Source organism: Rutidosis leptorrhynchoides, chromosome 1 (assembly GCF_046630445.1).
Source record: "Rutidosis leptorrhynchoides isolate AG116_Rl617_1_P2 chromosome 1, CSIRO_AGI_Rlap_v1, whole genome shotgun sequence".
Taxonomy (NCBI): Eukaryota; Viridiplantae; Streptophyta; class Magnoliopsida; order Asterales; family Asteraceae; genus Rutidosis; species Rutidosis leptorrhynchoides.
In genome coordinates, this window is record NC_092333.1 from 418,670,821 (window position 1) to 418,684,582 (window position 13,762).

The window sequence follows — 13,762 nt, forward strand, 5'->3', positions numbered from 1 at the left end:
AGTTATATACGTTTTAATAATAAAGTTCTTTTTAAACTGAAAACGTTTTTTTACGTTTGAAAATAGATTAATAGAATATTATAGAAACCAATTCTCCAATAGCTTTTGTCTATCTTTCGTTAATGACACTTTTTATTTTTATTTATAAATAGCTTTACAAATTATTCTAAATATCGTTAAGAGGAATAGATTTCTCAAATCATAGTAGACCTCTCAACAGAGACTTGTAATCATAATTCAATGTTTCTGATAATTCAATCATTTAATATATATATATATATATATATATATATATATATATATATATATATATATATATATATATATATATATATATATATATATATATATATATTTTAATTTCGTCGATAATCATATTGAAACAAATACATTCATATAAAGCATTATACTTTTAAATACTTTGTTGACATTTTCAATTTATAACATATACACATATACATACATATTCATATATGTTCATTTAATGGTTCGTGAATCATTGGAATTTGGTCGAGGTTTAAATGAATATATAAACATAGTTTAAAATCCTTGAGATTTAACTTAACAAACATTGCTTATCGTGTCAGAATAATATAAAGATAAAGTTTAAATTTAGTCGGAAATTTTCGGGTCGTTACAGCATACGAGTAGAATTGTTGATGAAACTGAACGAGGATGTAATTGTAAGCATTTTTGTTAAGTAGAAGTATTTTGATAAGTGTATTGAAGTCTTTCAAAAGTTTATAAATACATATTAAAACACTACATGTATATACATTTTAACTGAGTCGTTAAGTTATCGTTAGTCGTTACATGTAAGTGTTGTTTTGAAACCTTTAGGTTAACGATCTTGTTAAATGTTGTTAACCCAATGTTTATAATATCAAATGAGATTTTAAATTATTATATTATCATGATATTATCATGTATGAATATCTCTTAATATGATATATATACATTAAATGTCTTTACAACGATAATCGTTACATATATGTCTTGTTTAAAAAATCATTAAGTTAGTAGTCTTGTTTTTACATATGTAGTTCATTGTTAATATACTTAATGATATGTTTACTTATCATAGTATCATGTTAAATATATATATATATCCATATATATGTCATCATATAGTTTTTACAAGTTTTAACGTTCGTGAATCACCGGTCAACTTGGGTGGTCAATTGTCTATATGAAACATATTTCAATTAATCAAGTCTTAACAAGTTTGATTGCTTAACATGTTGGAAACATTTAATCATGTAAATATCAATCTCAATTAATATATATAAACATGGAAAAGTTCGGGTCACTACACTATACGCACTGATATCCATGGTTTGTAATTTCGGTGTTGTTGTGGGGCTTTGTATTTTATATATCGGAGTTTCATGCTCTTGTCTTCTCTTCCCGACTTTAAGTCAAGCGAATAATGGTCCAGAATTCGTAGAGTTTCGAATGATTATAATGTTCTAAGCAGGAAAGAACGTGATAGCACGATTTGATTTTCAAATTTCTCAAAATTACAGAAGATAGAACTATCAAGAATACATTTTCTTGATATGTTCAGAAGTTATGGCACATGGTGACGTTATGATCTGTGAATTATCACATTCCAATAGAACCTCAACAAGACTTACTGTAATATAATCACGTTGGCCAAGCGCCATTATATTATACTAACCCATGCTTCAATTCCCAACACTTCTCCACAATTCATTCATAATTTATACTTTAAATTTTACAGAAGTTTCCAATATAATGAAATACAGAAAACACGAAGAGGTAGATAATTTTGGACAAGAATATTTATGAAAATATCCTCAGAAATATTGAAGATATTTATGATGATATTTTGGAATTTCTAAGTTCGAAGATTGATGAAGAAAAATTTTTCCGCAAGATTTTAACATGACTTCGGAGCAAGATATTTTCTAAAGATTTCATCGGATATTTAATTATTTGAATTCTATGAAGGCAAGTTTTAGTCTTTGTGATTTGTCCATGGCTTCCTTCATAGTTTCGCATAATCCGCTTTTCGGTACTAAATTTTCTATTGAGTGTTTCCAACACTCCTTCCTTTATCATCAAACTTTTGGCCATTACGACCATCTAAAATTTTTGCTGTTTCCCCTGCATTTAATGCTACTATATCTGAATCATCGGTTATCAATCCGAGGTGGTTTCAGGAGAATTGTGTTTTTAGATGATTAAACGTTGATGGTAATATGGTGGAATATGAAAGGTTCTCCGGTAACAATAAAAGAGTACGCATATATATCAAGGTTACAATATGGTTATTTCGAACAAAAAGTCAAAGTTGACTTGCTGGAGCTGTGACAAAATTGGTTACCTTGAAAAGGGATTGTAAAGTTATTTTGAGAAATATCAACGCTAAAGGAATTAGCACAGCTACGTGTTAAACGTTTACTCAAGTGTCCGAGAGTTTTTCAGGTGCATAACTATGTGCATAAATCTTTTCTTCCGTAAATGATGTGCGGTTGGTTCATCCTCTTGATTGAGATGTTTTCAAGAATCATGAAAGGTTTGAATGCAGATTGTAATCGTCAAGATACAAACGAGGTTTAAAATGAGATCAAACGGCAAACTTGAAGAATTGTTTAGTTTCATATGTTATAATCAATATTTTAATTCATTTTTTAATTGTCCAATCTTGATAGTCCGCATTCGATAGTCCACAGTTAACAGTCCAATAATTCATATATAGTTTAATTTATAATATTTGAATTAATTAATACATATCGCGACCCGTGTACATGTCTCAGACTCGATCACAACTCAAACTATATATATTATTGTAGAATAAACCTCAACCCTGTATAGAGAACTCAATCATTACTACATATAGAGTGTCTATGGTTATTCCAAATAATATATATAGATGCGTCGATATGATATGTCAAAACCTTGTATACGTGTCCCGATATTTAAAGTGCGTAAAATAAATAAAAGAAATTAAATGACGATAAATTAAATTGCGAGAATTAAAATTGCGATAAATAAAATGCGATAAATAAATTGCGATAAATAAATTGCGATAAATAAAAGGTAATACGGAATTAACAGTTAGCTAGGAACAGTTAGCTAGGAACAGTTAGCGTGGATTCTTAACAAAATTTCTCATAGTTAATTTGTTTGTTTCTAACAAATTTTATTTTGTCCAATGTTTTCTTCATTATGCCACTTGTTGGATTCTGATAGGTCAAAATCCAAATATGAAATTGAATGAAACTGGTTATTTTATGGTGAACAGATTTGTATATCGTTGGTTATAAATAGGATAGTAAATGATTGTTGAATCAGATTCGAAGAATGTACAGTGTAACTTATTAATGTGAAATTTAAATATTCTTTGGGTATTACCTACCCGTTAAAATGTTTTCACCATTAACAGTCTGTACAAAAGAATTTTTAATTACAATCTTTATGAAAATATATATATATATATATATATATATATATATATATATATATATATATATATATATATATATATATATATATATATATATATATTTTCTTCAGATGTAATCATGGATTCATTGAGTTAATATGATATTATAAATATATTCAATAGAATGTATGTTTTTACTATTCACAGCAACTTTTTATTCGAAAAGGGTACTTTGGTCATTTTACAACTTAGATATTTATCACCACCAACACATTTCTTCCCACTCATCCATCTCTTCTTTCGGCTCACCAAGTAATAGCCTAATCACTAGAAGTTCATGGCACCATTTCTTTTGCAACCCACGACCCAAATGAAAATGGGGAAATCGGCCCAACAATAGCAGCAGCCCAATTCGATACTCTTGTTTAAGAAAAGCCCAGATAACTTATGGGAGCCCAATAACAGTCTGTTGTTTAATAAAAAAAACTTTGCAATAGGTTAGGATTGAACCCGCGACCTCTCGAATAACAACACATACACCGACCCACTCTGCTGCTATTACTCTTCTGATTTACATAGCATGCGAATAAATATAAACTGTTTATTCTGTTTATCATTATCATCATCAACATGATATCATGGTTTCCTCACCAACACATCATCATACACTTTTATAATTACAAGTGGTGTATTATCTTGACAACCTTGACCCACCACGAGAAAAATAGCACATTTAAACAAACTGGGTTTTCTTTTTGAGTTGTCAGACATCACAAAAAAAAAAAAAAAAAAAAAAACAAGAAGTAGTTTTCAACAATAATGGAATATATATTGCAAGCTGTGAGTTTTGAAGCAAGAGGAAAATAAAAAGGCGGTGCTGGATAAAAACCGATGGGCTGTTATAGCAGCAAAGAAGAAAGAAAAAAATATATTCGTATACTGCAGCAGTTTTTTGATAGGAATGAAAAGAATAGAAGGTACAGTGGTTTAAATGAACACTACAACAACAGTAATAAACCATGATGATGATGAATACGAAATAGAAGTAGCAGTGATGGTGGTTATTCATGGTTGTGATCGGGCTGAAGTATAACAGCAGCAAAAGTACAATAGTAGCAGTCGTTTGATTGTGGTGATGTGGTTAACGGTTGAAGGAGATATCCGTGGGTGCTTTAAAGTGATGGTTTTCGAGTAGTAGCAGCAAGATAGTGTTCTTGATAGTCATGGCGACCGTGGTGTTTACATGGTTGTTGTTGATGAAACCGTAAACAGAAAACAAGTACCATCGAATGTTATATCGATGGTAGTCATGACTCATGATGAAAGAAAGGAGAAGTAAAAGAAGTGGTTGTAGAAGATGGAGAGGGTGATGGTGGATCACGGTCATAAACTGAAACGAAACAGTGGTGGAGGATTTCTTTTGAGTGTCGACGATCAAAACAGAAAACAGAAGTGGGGATGGTTGAAGTGGTTTGCATGGTGATAGTGGTCCGGCGATGTTATCACGATGGAAATGAAAACATAATTGCAGGTGGTTTAAGTTAGGATTGTTTTACGAAGGAATAAGAAACAAGAGAGACAAACAACCATTCAAAAGTAGTAGCAGTGGTATTCTATATTCATTTTCTAATATGGTGAAGGAAGTGAGTGAGTGATGGTGTTAATGGATGATAATATAATACTAATACGTATCATATATAACTAGAACGATTGGTTTTATGGCACAATTTGAATCGACAACCCATGTTCACTCAAGCAGAAGAAAACATAAAATTTGTTATTGATTTGTACTATCTTTGTTTGTTATTGACTAAATGGAATCGATTTGGTACTGAGTTGGAGACTTAAATCAAAAATGCATACAGCATGATGGTGACGCAAAACAGATTTTGATTCTCATACCCATATAAACACATAACTATCTTATTTATTTATTAACACAATAATAATACTGATCTTCCTATATATTAATGTATATATATATTATATGGCTGTTTTATATATATATCTTTATATACACATATATATTAGTATTTTTATATATCCGTATGTATGTATATGTGTTTATATATAATAATTTCTAAATAAATAATTATAACTATAATATTATTAATAATAAAAAAATTATACTAATATATTATTAATAATAATAACACTGATAAAAGTAATATAAATAATAAAACTGATAATCGTTAGTAATGTTGTTAATAATGATAATAGTAAATGTATTGATAAAAATAATTATAATAATATGATATAATACTGTTAATAATAATAATGATAAAGATAATAATAATCACAATAACACTAATAATTATTATTATTAATATAGTAAATTACGTATATCAAACTGATATTAATATTATTATTAGTATTAATAATAATGATGAAAGTAATGTTAATATAACAATTATATTTTAACTTTTAATTCAATATATTAATATTACATATTTAATTAAAATGTTTAAATTATATTTTTAAAATTTCAAATTATTATATATACTATTATTTAATTATATATATACGTAATTATTTACAAATGATTGTTCGTGAATCATCTGGAATAGTCAAAGGTTAAATGTATATATGAACACAGTTCAAAGTTTTTGAGATTCAGTTTAACAGACTTTGCTTATCATGTCGAAGTCATATAAAGATTTAAGTTTAAATTTGGTCGGAAATCTCCGGGTCGTCACAGTTTAAGTGTAATACCACTTCTTGTGGTAATGGCTTTAGCTGTTTCATTCCGGGGATTAGCATTTGTATCACTAGGTAAACTTCCCGGTTTTCTTTCACCTATCAACCTTGCTAGGTTGATTACTTCTTGTTCCAGATTTTGAATAGAAGCTTGTTGATTTCTAAATGCTTGAGCATTTTGTTCATTGGTTGGTTTCTGAGATGTGAAAAACTGAGTTTGAGATTCAACTAGCTTCGACATCATATCTTCTAAATTTGGCTTTTTATCATCGGTTTGTGGTGGTTTGTTTTGAAAAATAGGTCTTTGCTGATTGTAAGTATTGTTGGATACTTGTTGATTGCTTGGACCTTGTTGGTTGTTGTATGGAACATTTCGGTTATAATTCTAGTTTTGATTGTAGATTGGTCTTGGCGGTTGATAATTATTCTGATAATTATTTCCAGGCCTTTGGTTTATGTATGAAACATTCTCTCTTTGTTCCATTGTTAGTTCAATACTGAGACAATCTTTTGTTAAATGTGGTCCTCCACACTGCTCACAACTAATTCTTATTGAGTGTATATCCTTAGTGATCTTTTCCATTCGTCTCTCGACAACATCTATCTTTGCAGAAATGGAATCTAAGTCATGGCTAGAATCGGCTCTAGCTGCTTTATATGATCTAACGATATCTTTTTCTTGATGCCACTCATGTGAGTGGGAAGCAGTGTTATCAATAATTTTGTAAGCGTCAGTTGCGGTTTTCTTCATAATGGAACCACCAGCTACTATATCGATGTATTTTCATGTAGTGATGTCGCATCCTTGGTTGAATATTTGTACTATTTGACAGGTGTCTAAACTATGTTGCGGACATCCTCTTAACAACTTTCCAAATCTTGTCCATATTTCATACAGAGTTTCATTTGGCTTTTGTGTAAACGTAACAATTTCTCCTTGAAGTCTCACGGCTTTAGATGCCGGAAAGAATTGTTTAAGAAATTTTTCAACTAAGACGTCCCATGTATCAATCGCCCCTTCAGGTAACAATTCTAACCAATCTTTGGCTTCTCCCTTTAAAGTCTAGGGAAATAACATGAGATATATCTGTTCATCCTCCACTTCTCGTATTTTAAATAGAGTGCAGATCCTGTTAAAGGTACGAAGATGTTCGTTTGGATCTTCCTTCGGCGCACCACTAAATTGGCATTGATTTGTTACCATGTGTAGAATTTGTCCTTTGATTTCATAATCTGGCGCATTAATGTCTGGTTGAGTAATTGCGTGACCTTGGCCAGTGCGTTTAGCTCGCATTCGGTCTTCCATACTTAGAGGTTCCAGATTTTCCATGATTGAATTTGTTGAATCTGAATCACTATAGGATTCTGATTTAATGGGTTGTTGCTCGACAATCTCCGTTTGAATGATTGGTGGTTCCGGAGGAAAGATTAGTGGTTTAGAATCTCTGAATTGTCCCTGAATATCCTCCGGGTTCTCAATTGTGAGGTCGGGTTCAAAAAATGGATTATCGGAAATTTGAATTGGAGTACTTGGTCGACTGGATGACGATTCTAAAGAAAAATAAACGGCGACAATATTTGCTAGATGTCTTGATCGAGTTACAGGTGGTGAACGTACAAAAGGTGGTGAATGTTTTGCTCGGTGCATTCACTGAATATCCTATTAGTTATAAAAATAAAAATTATAAAAGTTATCAAATTAATAGACTTTTCTGATTTTGCCCACGTTTCGAATAGCCAATAGATGCAGCAGGGAGCCAGAACCCTTTAAATCGGAAGCTCACAACTCAGTCACTAACAAATCCAACTATTACTACGAACCAGAAAATTTGGATGTCTTTCAATTCAACCACTTAAAATAATTTTTCGTTGAAATTTAAAGAAATTTTAAAGAAGAAATAGAAAATTCTATGTCCTAAAAACTAGAGCGGTGAGAAATAAGAAAGAAAAAGAGCGCGTCGAAAAAAGTCGAAAAAATAATAGGCGTCAAAAAATAAAAATAAGAAAGTAGCGCGTCGAAACTTAAAAAGGAACTAAAAACTAAAAATTAAAAGTTGCGTCTAAAAATATTAAAGCTTAAAATAAATTCTATATCCAAAACGACAATTACTTAAAAAGGTACTAAAATTTATAAAAACGACGTCGTAAAATTCTAAAGCACCTAATTCTTAGTCTAAAGAAAAAGCACTTAAGGGATTTTACGGTAAAGCCTAAGAATCTAGAAATAAAAATAACTATGGCAAAATACTAAGTTTAAAACTAAGTACGAGCGAAAAATGTAAAAATTACGCTAAAACAAATAAAAAGATACAAAATATAAAAATATACTTAAAGTTGTAAAAAGTACAATTTTATAAAAATATTATTTTTATATTATTTATTTTGTAAAAGTATTAATTTTATATATTTATACAACTAATTAAACTAAATAATACAAATTAAATAAATAAAACTAAACTAATTAATTAAATAAACAACACTAATTAGGGTTTTAATAAATAATAATAATAATAATTACGTAATTATTGCAGTTGGATTGTCAAACCTGGCGTGTCAGACAGCCTCATGCGGTCGCATGAGTAATGCGCCTCTGGGCTATGCGATCGCATGGCTATTGGATCCGGGCCAAGATCTGGGCTGCTACAGTGATCGGGCCGAGTGTTTTCTCTCTCTTTTTTTTTCTGTTTTACTTTTTTTGTATAAAATATTTATAATAAAACTTATATTTTTACAAACTTAAAATAAAAATAAAGAGACTTTATAAAACTTATATATTTAACAAACTCTTAAAAATATATAAATTTTGGTTTTGTTTTTATATTTTTGTATTTTTTTAAAATTTAAAACGTATATTTTTATACAAAGAACTTAATAAAAAATCTTTTTTTTTATATAGCGTTGCGCTTCCGGCGTTTTAGTGTCCCCGGCAGTGGCGCCAAAAATACTTGATGTTGTGCGAGGTGTATATGAAATAGTTATATTTTTGTTATGGAATACTATTAAATATGATACAATTTTACACAAGTTATTTATTTATTTATAGAGTGGATATACCTAAACCTTGCTACAACACTTATAGGCAGTGTACCTAATCGTACAGTAGTGTAGTTTTTAGTAAGTCCGGTTCGTTCCACAGGGAGCTAGCCAAGTTTAACGCTATATTTTTAAAACTATATTTGTATAAATATAAATATATATATATAAGTAATATTATTATTATAAAAAGGGGGTTTTTACCGTTTAATGACCGGTTTGTCGATTTTAAAACTTTAGTCGCAGTTAAAACCTAATGTAAAATATTAAAAATAAATATAACTTAAATTAAAGGGTAAAGTAAATAACGATAATGAAATTGCGATAAATAAAAGTGCGATAAATAAAATGACGATAAATAAAATTGCGATAATTAAATAGTACGATAAATAAAATGACAATAAATTAAAGTGCGATAATTAAAAGTGCAATTAAATATGAAATAAAGGAATTATGCTTATTTAAACTTCCGTAATCATGATGTTTGACGTGTTGATTTTAGTTTATTACCATGGGTTAATTGTCCTTTGTCCTGGATTATTCAGTATGTCCATCTGATTTTTGTCCATAACAGTCCATCAGTCATAAATATAAAGTGCGAGTGTCCTCGTCAAATTATCCTTATATCCGAAGTCAAATATTCCAACTAATTGGGGACTTAAACTATAATTACACCAATTTTCCTTGTATATAATTCACCCCTGTTTTAATAAGTCCATAGACTATTAATCCATTCTCATGTCCGGTTAAATGAACGATTATTAGTACTTATAAATATCCCGCCCATCGTGTCCGATCGAGTGTATATGGTTATTTATAGGTACGTCCAATTGTAAATCTTTATATTAAATTAACAAACTATCATTTAATTAAACAAATATAAAGCTCATTAATAGCCCATAGTCTAATTTCCACAAGTGTCGTTCTTTTGTCTAAACCCCAATTATGGTACAAAGCCCGATTACCCAATTTTAATATTTAGCCCAACATCACGATTACTTCGGCTTAAATAAGCATAATAATAACTTAGTTACGATACATTAATTTAAAAAGGAAGAACATAGCTTACAGTGGTGATTAATAGCGTAGCGTTACACGGACAGAGTTCCGACTTACAAAACCTTAAGACATTTCTTACAATAACCCAATTATTATTAAACTTAAATTAAAATTATAATTATAAAATATAAATATAAATATAAAATGAGAGAAAGAGTTTGGAAAAAGGGGTGATAAATTCGTCCGAAAAATGCTGAATTTATAGAATGTGGCCTGCTACAGTAACTCATGCGGTCGCATGAGATTTTAGTGCAAATCTCATGCACTCGCATGGGCTCATGCACTCGCATGAGTTTTATGCCTATTTCCCATGCGATCGCATGGCCGTCAGATCCAGCTCACATATTTTTTGTTTGCTAGTTTGTCGACGTTATTTAATATAATATATAATATATAAATAATTTATATAATTATTTAAATATTATATTATATTCTTGTGCATAGTTGACTTGTAATTTTAGCTCCGTTGCGTCGCGCGTTGATAGTTGGCTCAGGTCCTGGTTCCGGTTTTTCGAACGTCCTTTCGTATAATTTAATATCTTGTACTTTGCGTTTTGCGGTTCATACTCTTGTAATTTTGAGACGTTTCTCATCAATAAATTAAACCACTTTGATTGTACTTTGTACTTTTGAGCTTTTTGGTCATTTGCGTCTTCAATTCGTCGAATCTGTCTTTTGTCTTCACCTTTTATTATTTAAACGAATATCACTTGTAAATAGAACAATTGCAACTAAAAGCTTGTCTTTCTTGAGGGATAATGCTATGAAATATATGTTCGTTTTTAGCATTATCAATCACTTAGCTTTTATCAACTTAACCCGACGGACTCCTTCCGTTTGTGATCAGTGTTCAATCAACACGACACGTTGTTATTCACTTAACCAAACTGATAACGAGGGTGACGATTAGAACTCAACTCACTAATGAACCTAGTGCTTTACTAAGGGTAACCTTCGAGGTATTGTCACATTTCAATTATACAACCACGTGACATACTTTTCATTGCTCAACGAGAACTCTGAGAGTTTAGAGATAAGTAGGTCTGTGTAATTGGCTCATCCAACCAGATCTACACCATTTCAATCATAAGCTTTAATACCAACATAATTACCTTTCCCTAACCCAAACTGATATCTTGGTCAATATTTCCCTGATCTGCACACTCCGGACATCCTCCTACATTATTTACTTTTTCACAATTAGGATTATGCTTAATCCAACTACTATCTTTTATCCAGGTAATTTAAATAAAAGACAATTATCCACTTGATCTTCAATTCGTTAAACCATTCAAAAGCACAACCCTAGGTTAACTTACACATTCTAAATTAGAAAGTTAAATGTAAATTTAGGCCCCGCAAAATATAAATTAAACGACAACTTCTCCGTGCTATACCAAATTTGATGCCCTGCGACCTAACGACACCGCACGAACAAAACCGTATGTTTTTGGTTATATCATAAATGCTAAAGTTTTTTAGTTTAATGACCCGTGGAATCAAAGAGTCCGACTAAGAAACTCGTCAGCTGAACATTTCATCAAACACCTAAAATGCATATTAAACAATTCACATCCAATCATAAGAGATGATATTGGTTGTCATTTTATTTTAAAAATGTAAATGAAAATATAAATTTAGAATTAGTTCCTTCTGCATAGCTTTTATACCTTCCCGTACCCAATTCAAAATAATTAATTAAAATAATTCAAAATTATTTAATTTTAATAATTAAAATAATTATTAATAATATTTAATAATAATAATTAATTAATAAGATTTAATTTTAATTTAAAAAATTATTTAGATTAATGACATCACCCACCATGCTTAGATTTTTTTCTTTTTCTTTTTAATTTTTTCTTAACAAATGAATTAGCCTAATAATGACATCATCATTTTAGCATTTTAATATTAACCATAGATATTAAGACATTAACACAACACTGGGCTTGTTGGGCTCGATAGATCTATCTTTAGGATTCGCGTCAATTGGTGGCAATTATAATTAACATCAATTCTTAGGCTACCAAGCTAAAAGGGGCGATATTCGGTCTAATAATCCAACATAGAATGTAGTTTTGAGTACTTGTGTATATTTCGTCAAACATTTATAAAAGCAGCGCATGTATTCTCAATACCAAAAAATATATATTGCAAAAGCATTTAAAAAGGGAGCAAATGAAACTCACGATACGATATTTTGTAGTAAAAATATGAATACGACGATACTGAACAATGCAGGGTTGCCCTCGGATTCACAAACCTATATCAAGTATATATATTGACACATATCACATTTAATCAACTAAATTTATTTATTTTATAATGTATTAAGATTAATATTTTTATATATATTATTACATTAATACATATAATATGTTAAAATATATATATGATATATAATTTAATTAATGTTATATCAATATAATAATATATTAGTTAATATATTAAAAACATATTAGTATGTAATATTAGAATATTTGTAATATATTTTTATATAATTAATATTTAATTGTTATAAAATTAATGATAGGAATGATATTAATAATAATGATACTTGTAATAATACTAATGATAATACTAATAATAATGTTAATAAAAATGATAATAATAATAATAAAATATATAAAAATTTTAATAATGTTAGTAATAATAATAATAATAATAATAATAATAATAATAATAATAATAATAATAATAATAATAATAATAATAATAATAATAATAATAATAATAAAAGAGTACAACCTTTGAAGAAAGAAGCTTTAAAAATAAAACGTCACTGCCCGGGCTCGAACCTGTGACCTCTCATTCAACAGATACACACCCAAACCACTGAACCATTATATATTTCTTGTAATCTGTCACGTTTTTAGTTATATAAAACATACAAAATTGTTATCCTTTTTCCTCACAAATTCATCTCCTCTTTTCATCATCATCTCCTCATCATGATATCATCATCATCAACGATTAATGCTCACCATCATCATCACGAAATCACATCATCATCATTGTCCCATGATTATAAAATCACCATCATCAACATATTCGTTTCTGTAATATCATCATCGGGCAGAATTATTACAACATCATTAGCAATTAAAAAGGATTCGATGGTTTTGATTTTTGGGGTTTCAAATCGAACAGAAATAGAAGGTCGTACAGCAGGAACAGTAAGCAGCCTTCTTCCATGAACGTGCTACTGTTCATCGTTGTTGAAATATGATCATCATTTTTCTTACCTTCTTCACAGTTCAAATCTAAACGGAAATAGATGGGTTCGAACAGAAATAAAGGAAAAGCAGTAGGAACAACTCCTATACCATTGAACTGAAATAGAAACATGAAGTGTGCAGTGATTTGATTTTTCTTGACAGAAAACAGGAATCACTATTGGGTTTGATGGTTGTTTGGGTTTGATCGAACACTAACAGAAAAGCTGAAGCAGTAGCAACAGCCTGTAGTGGTTTGGTGGTGGTTTCGTTTGGTTTTGCAGGTGATAGGTGTCGACCTAAGGGTAAACAGAAGACAAACTGCATCATTGATAATCAAGGT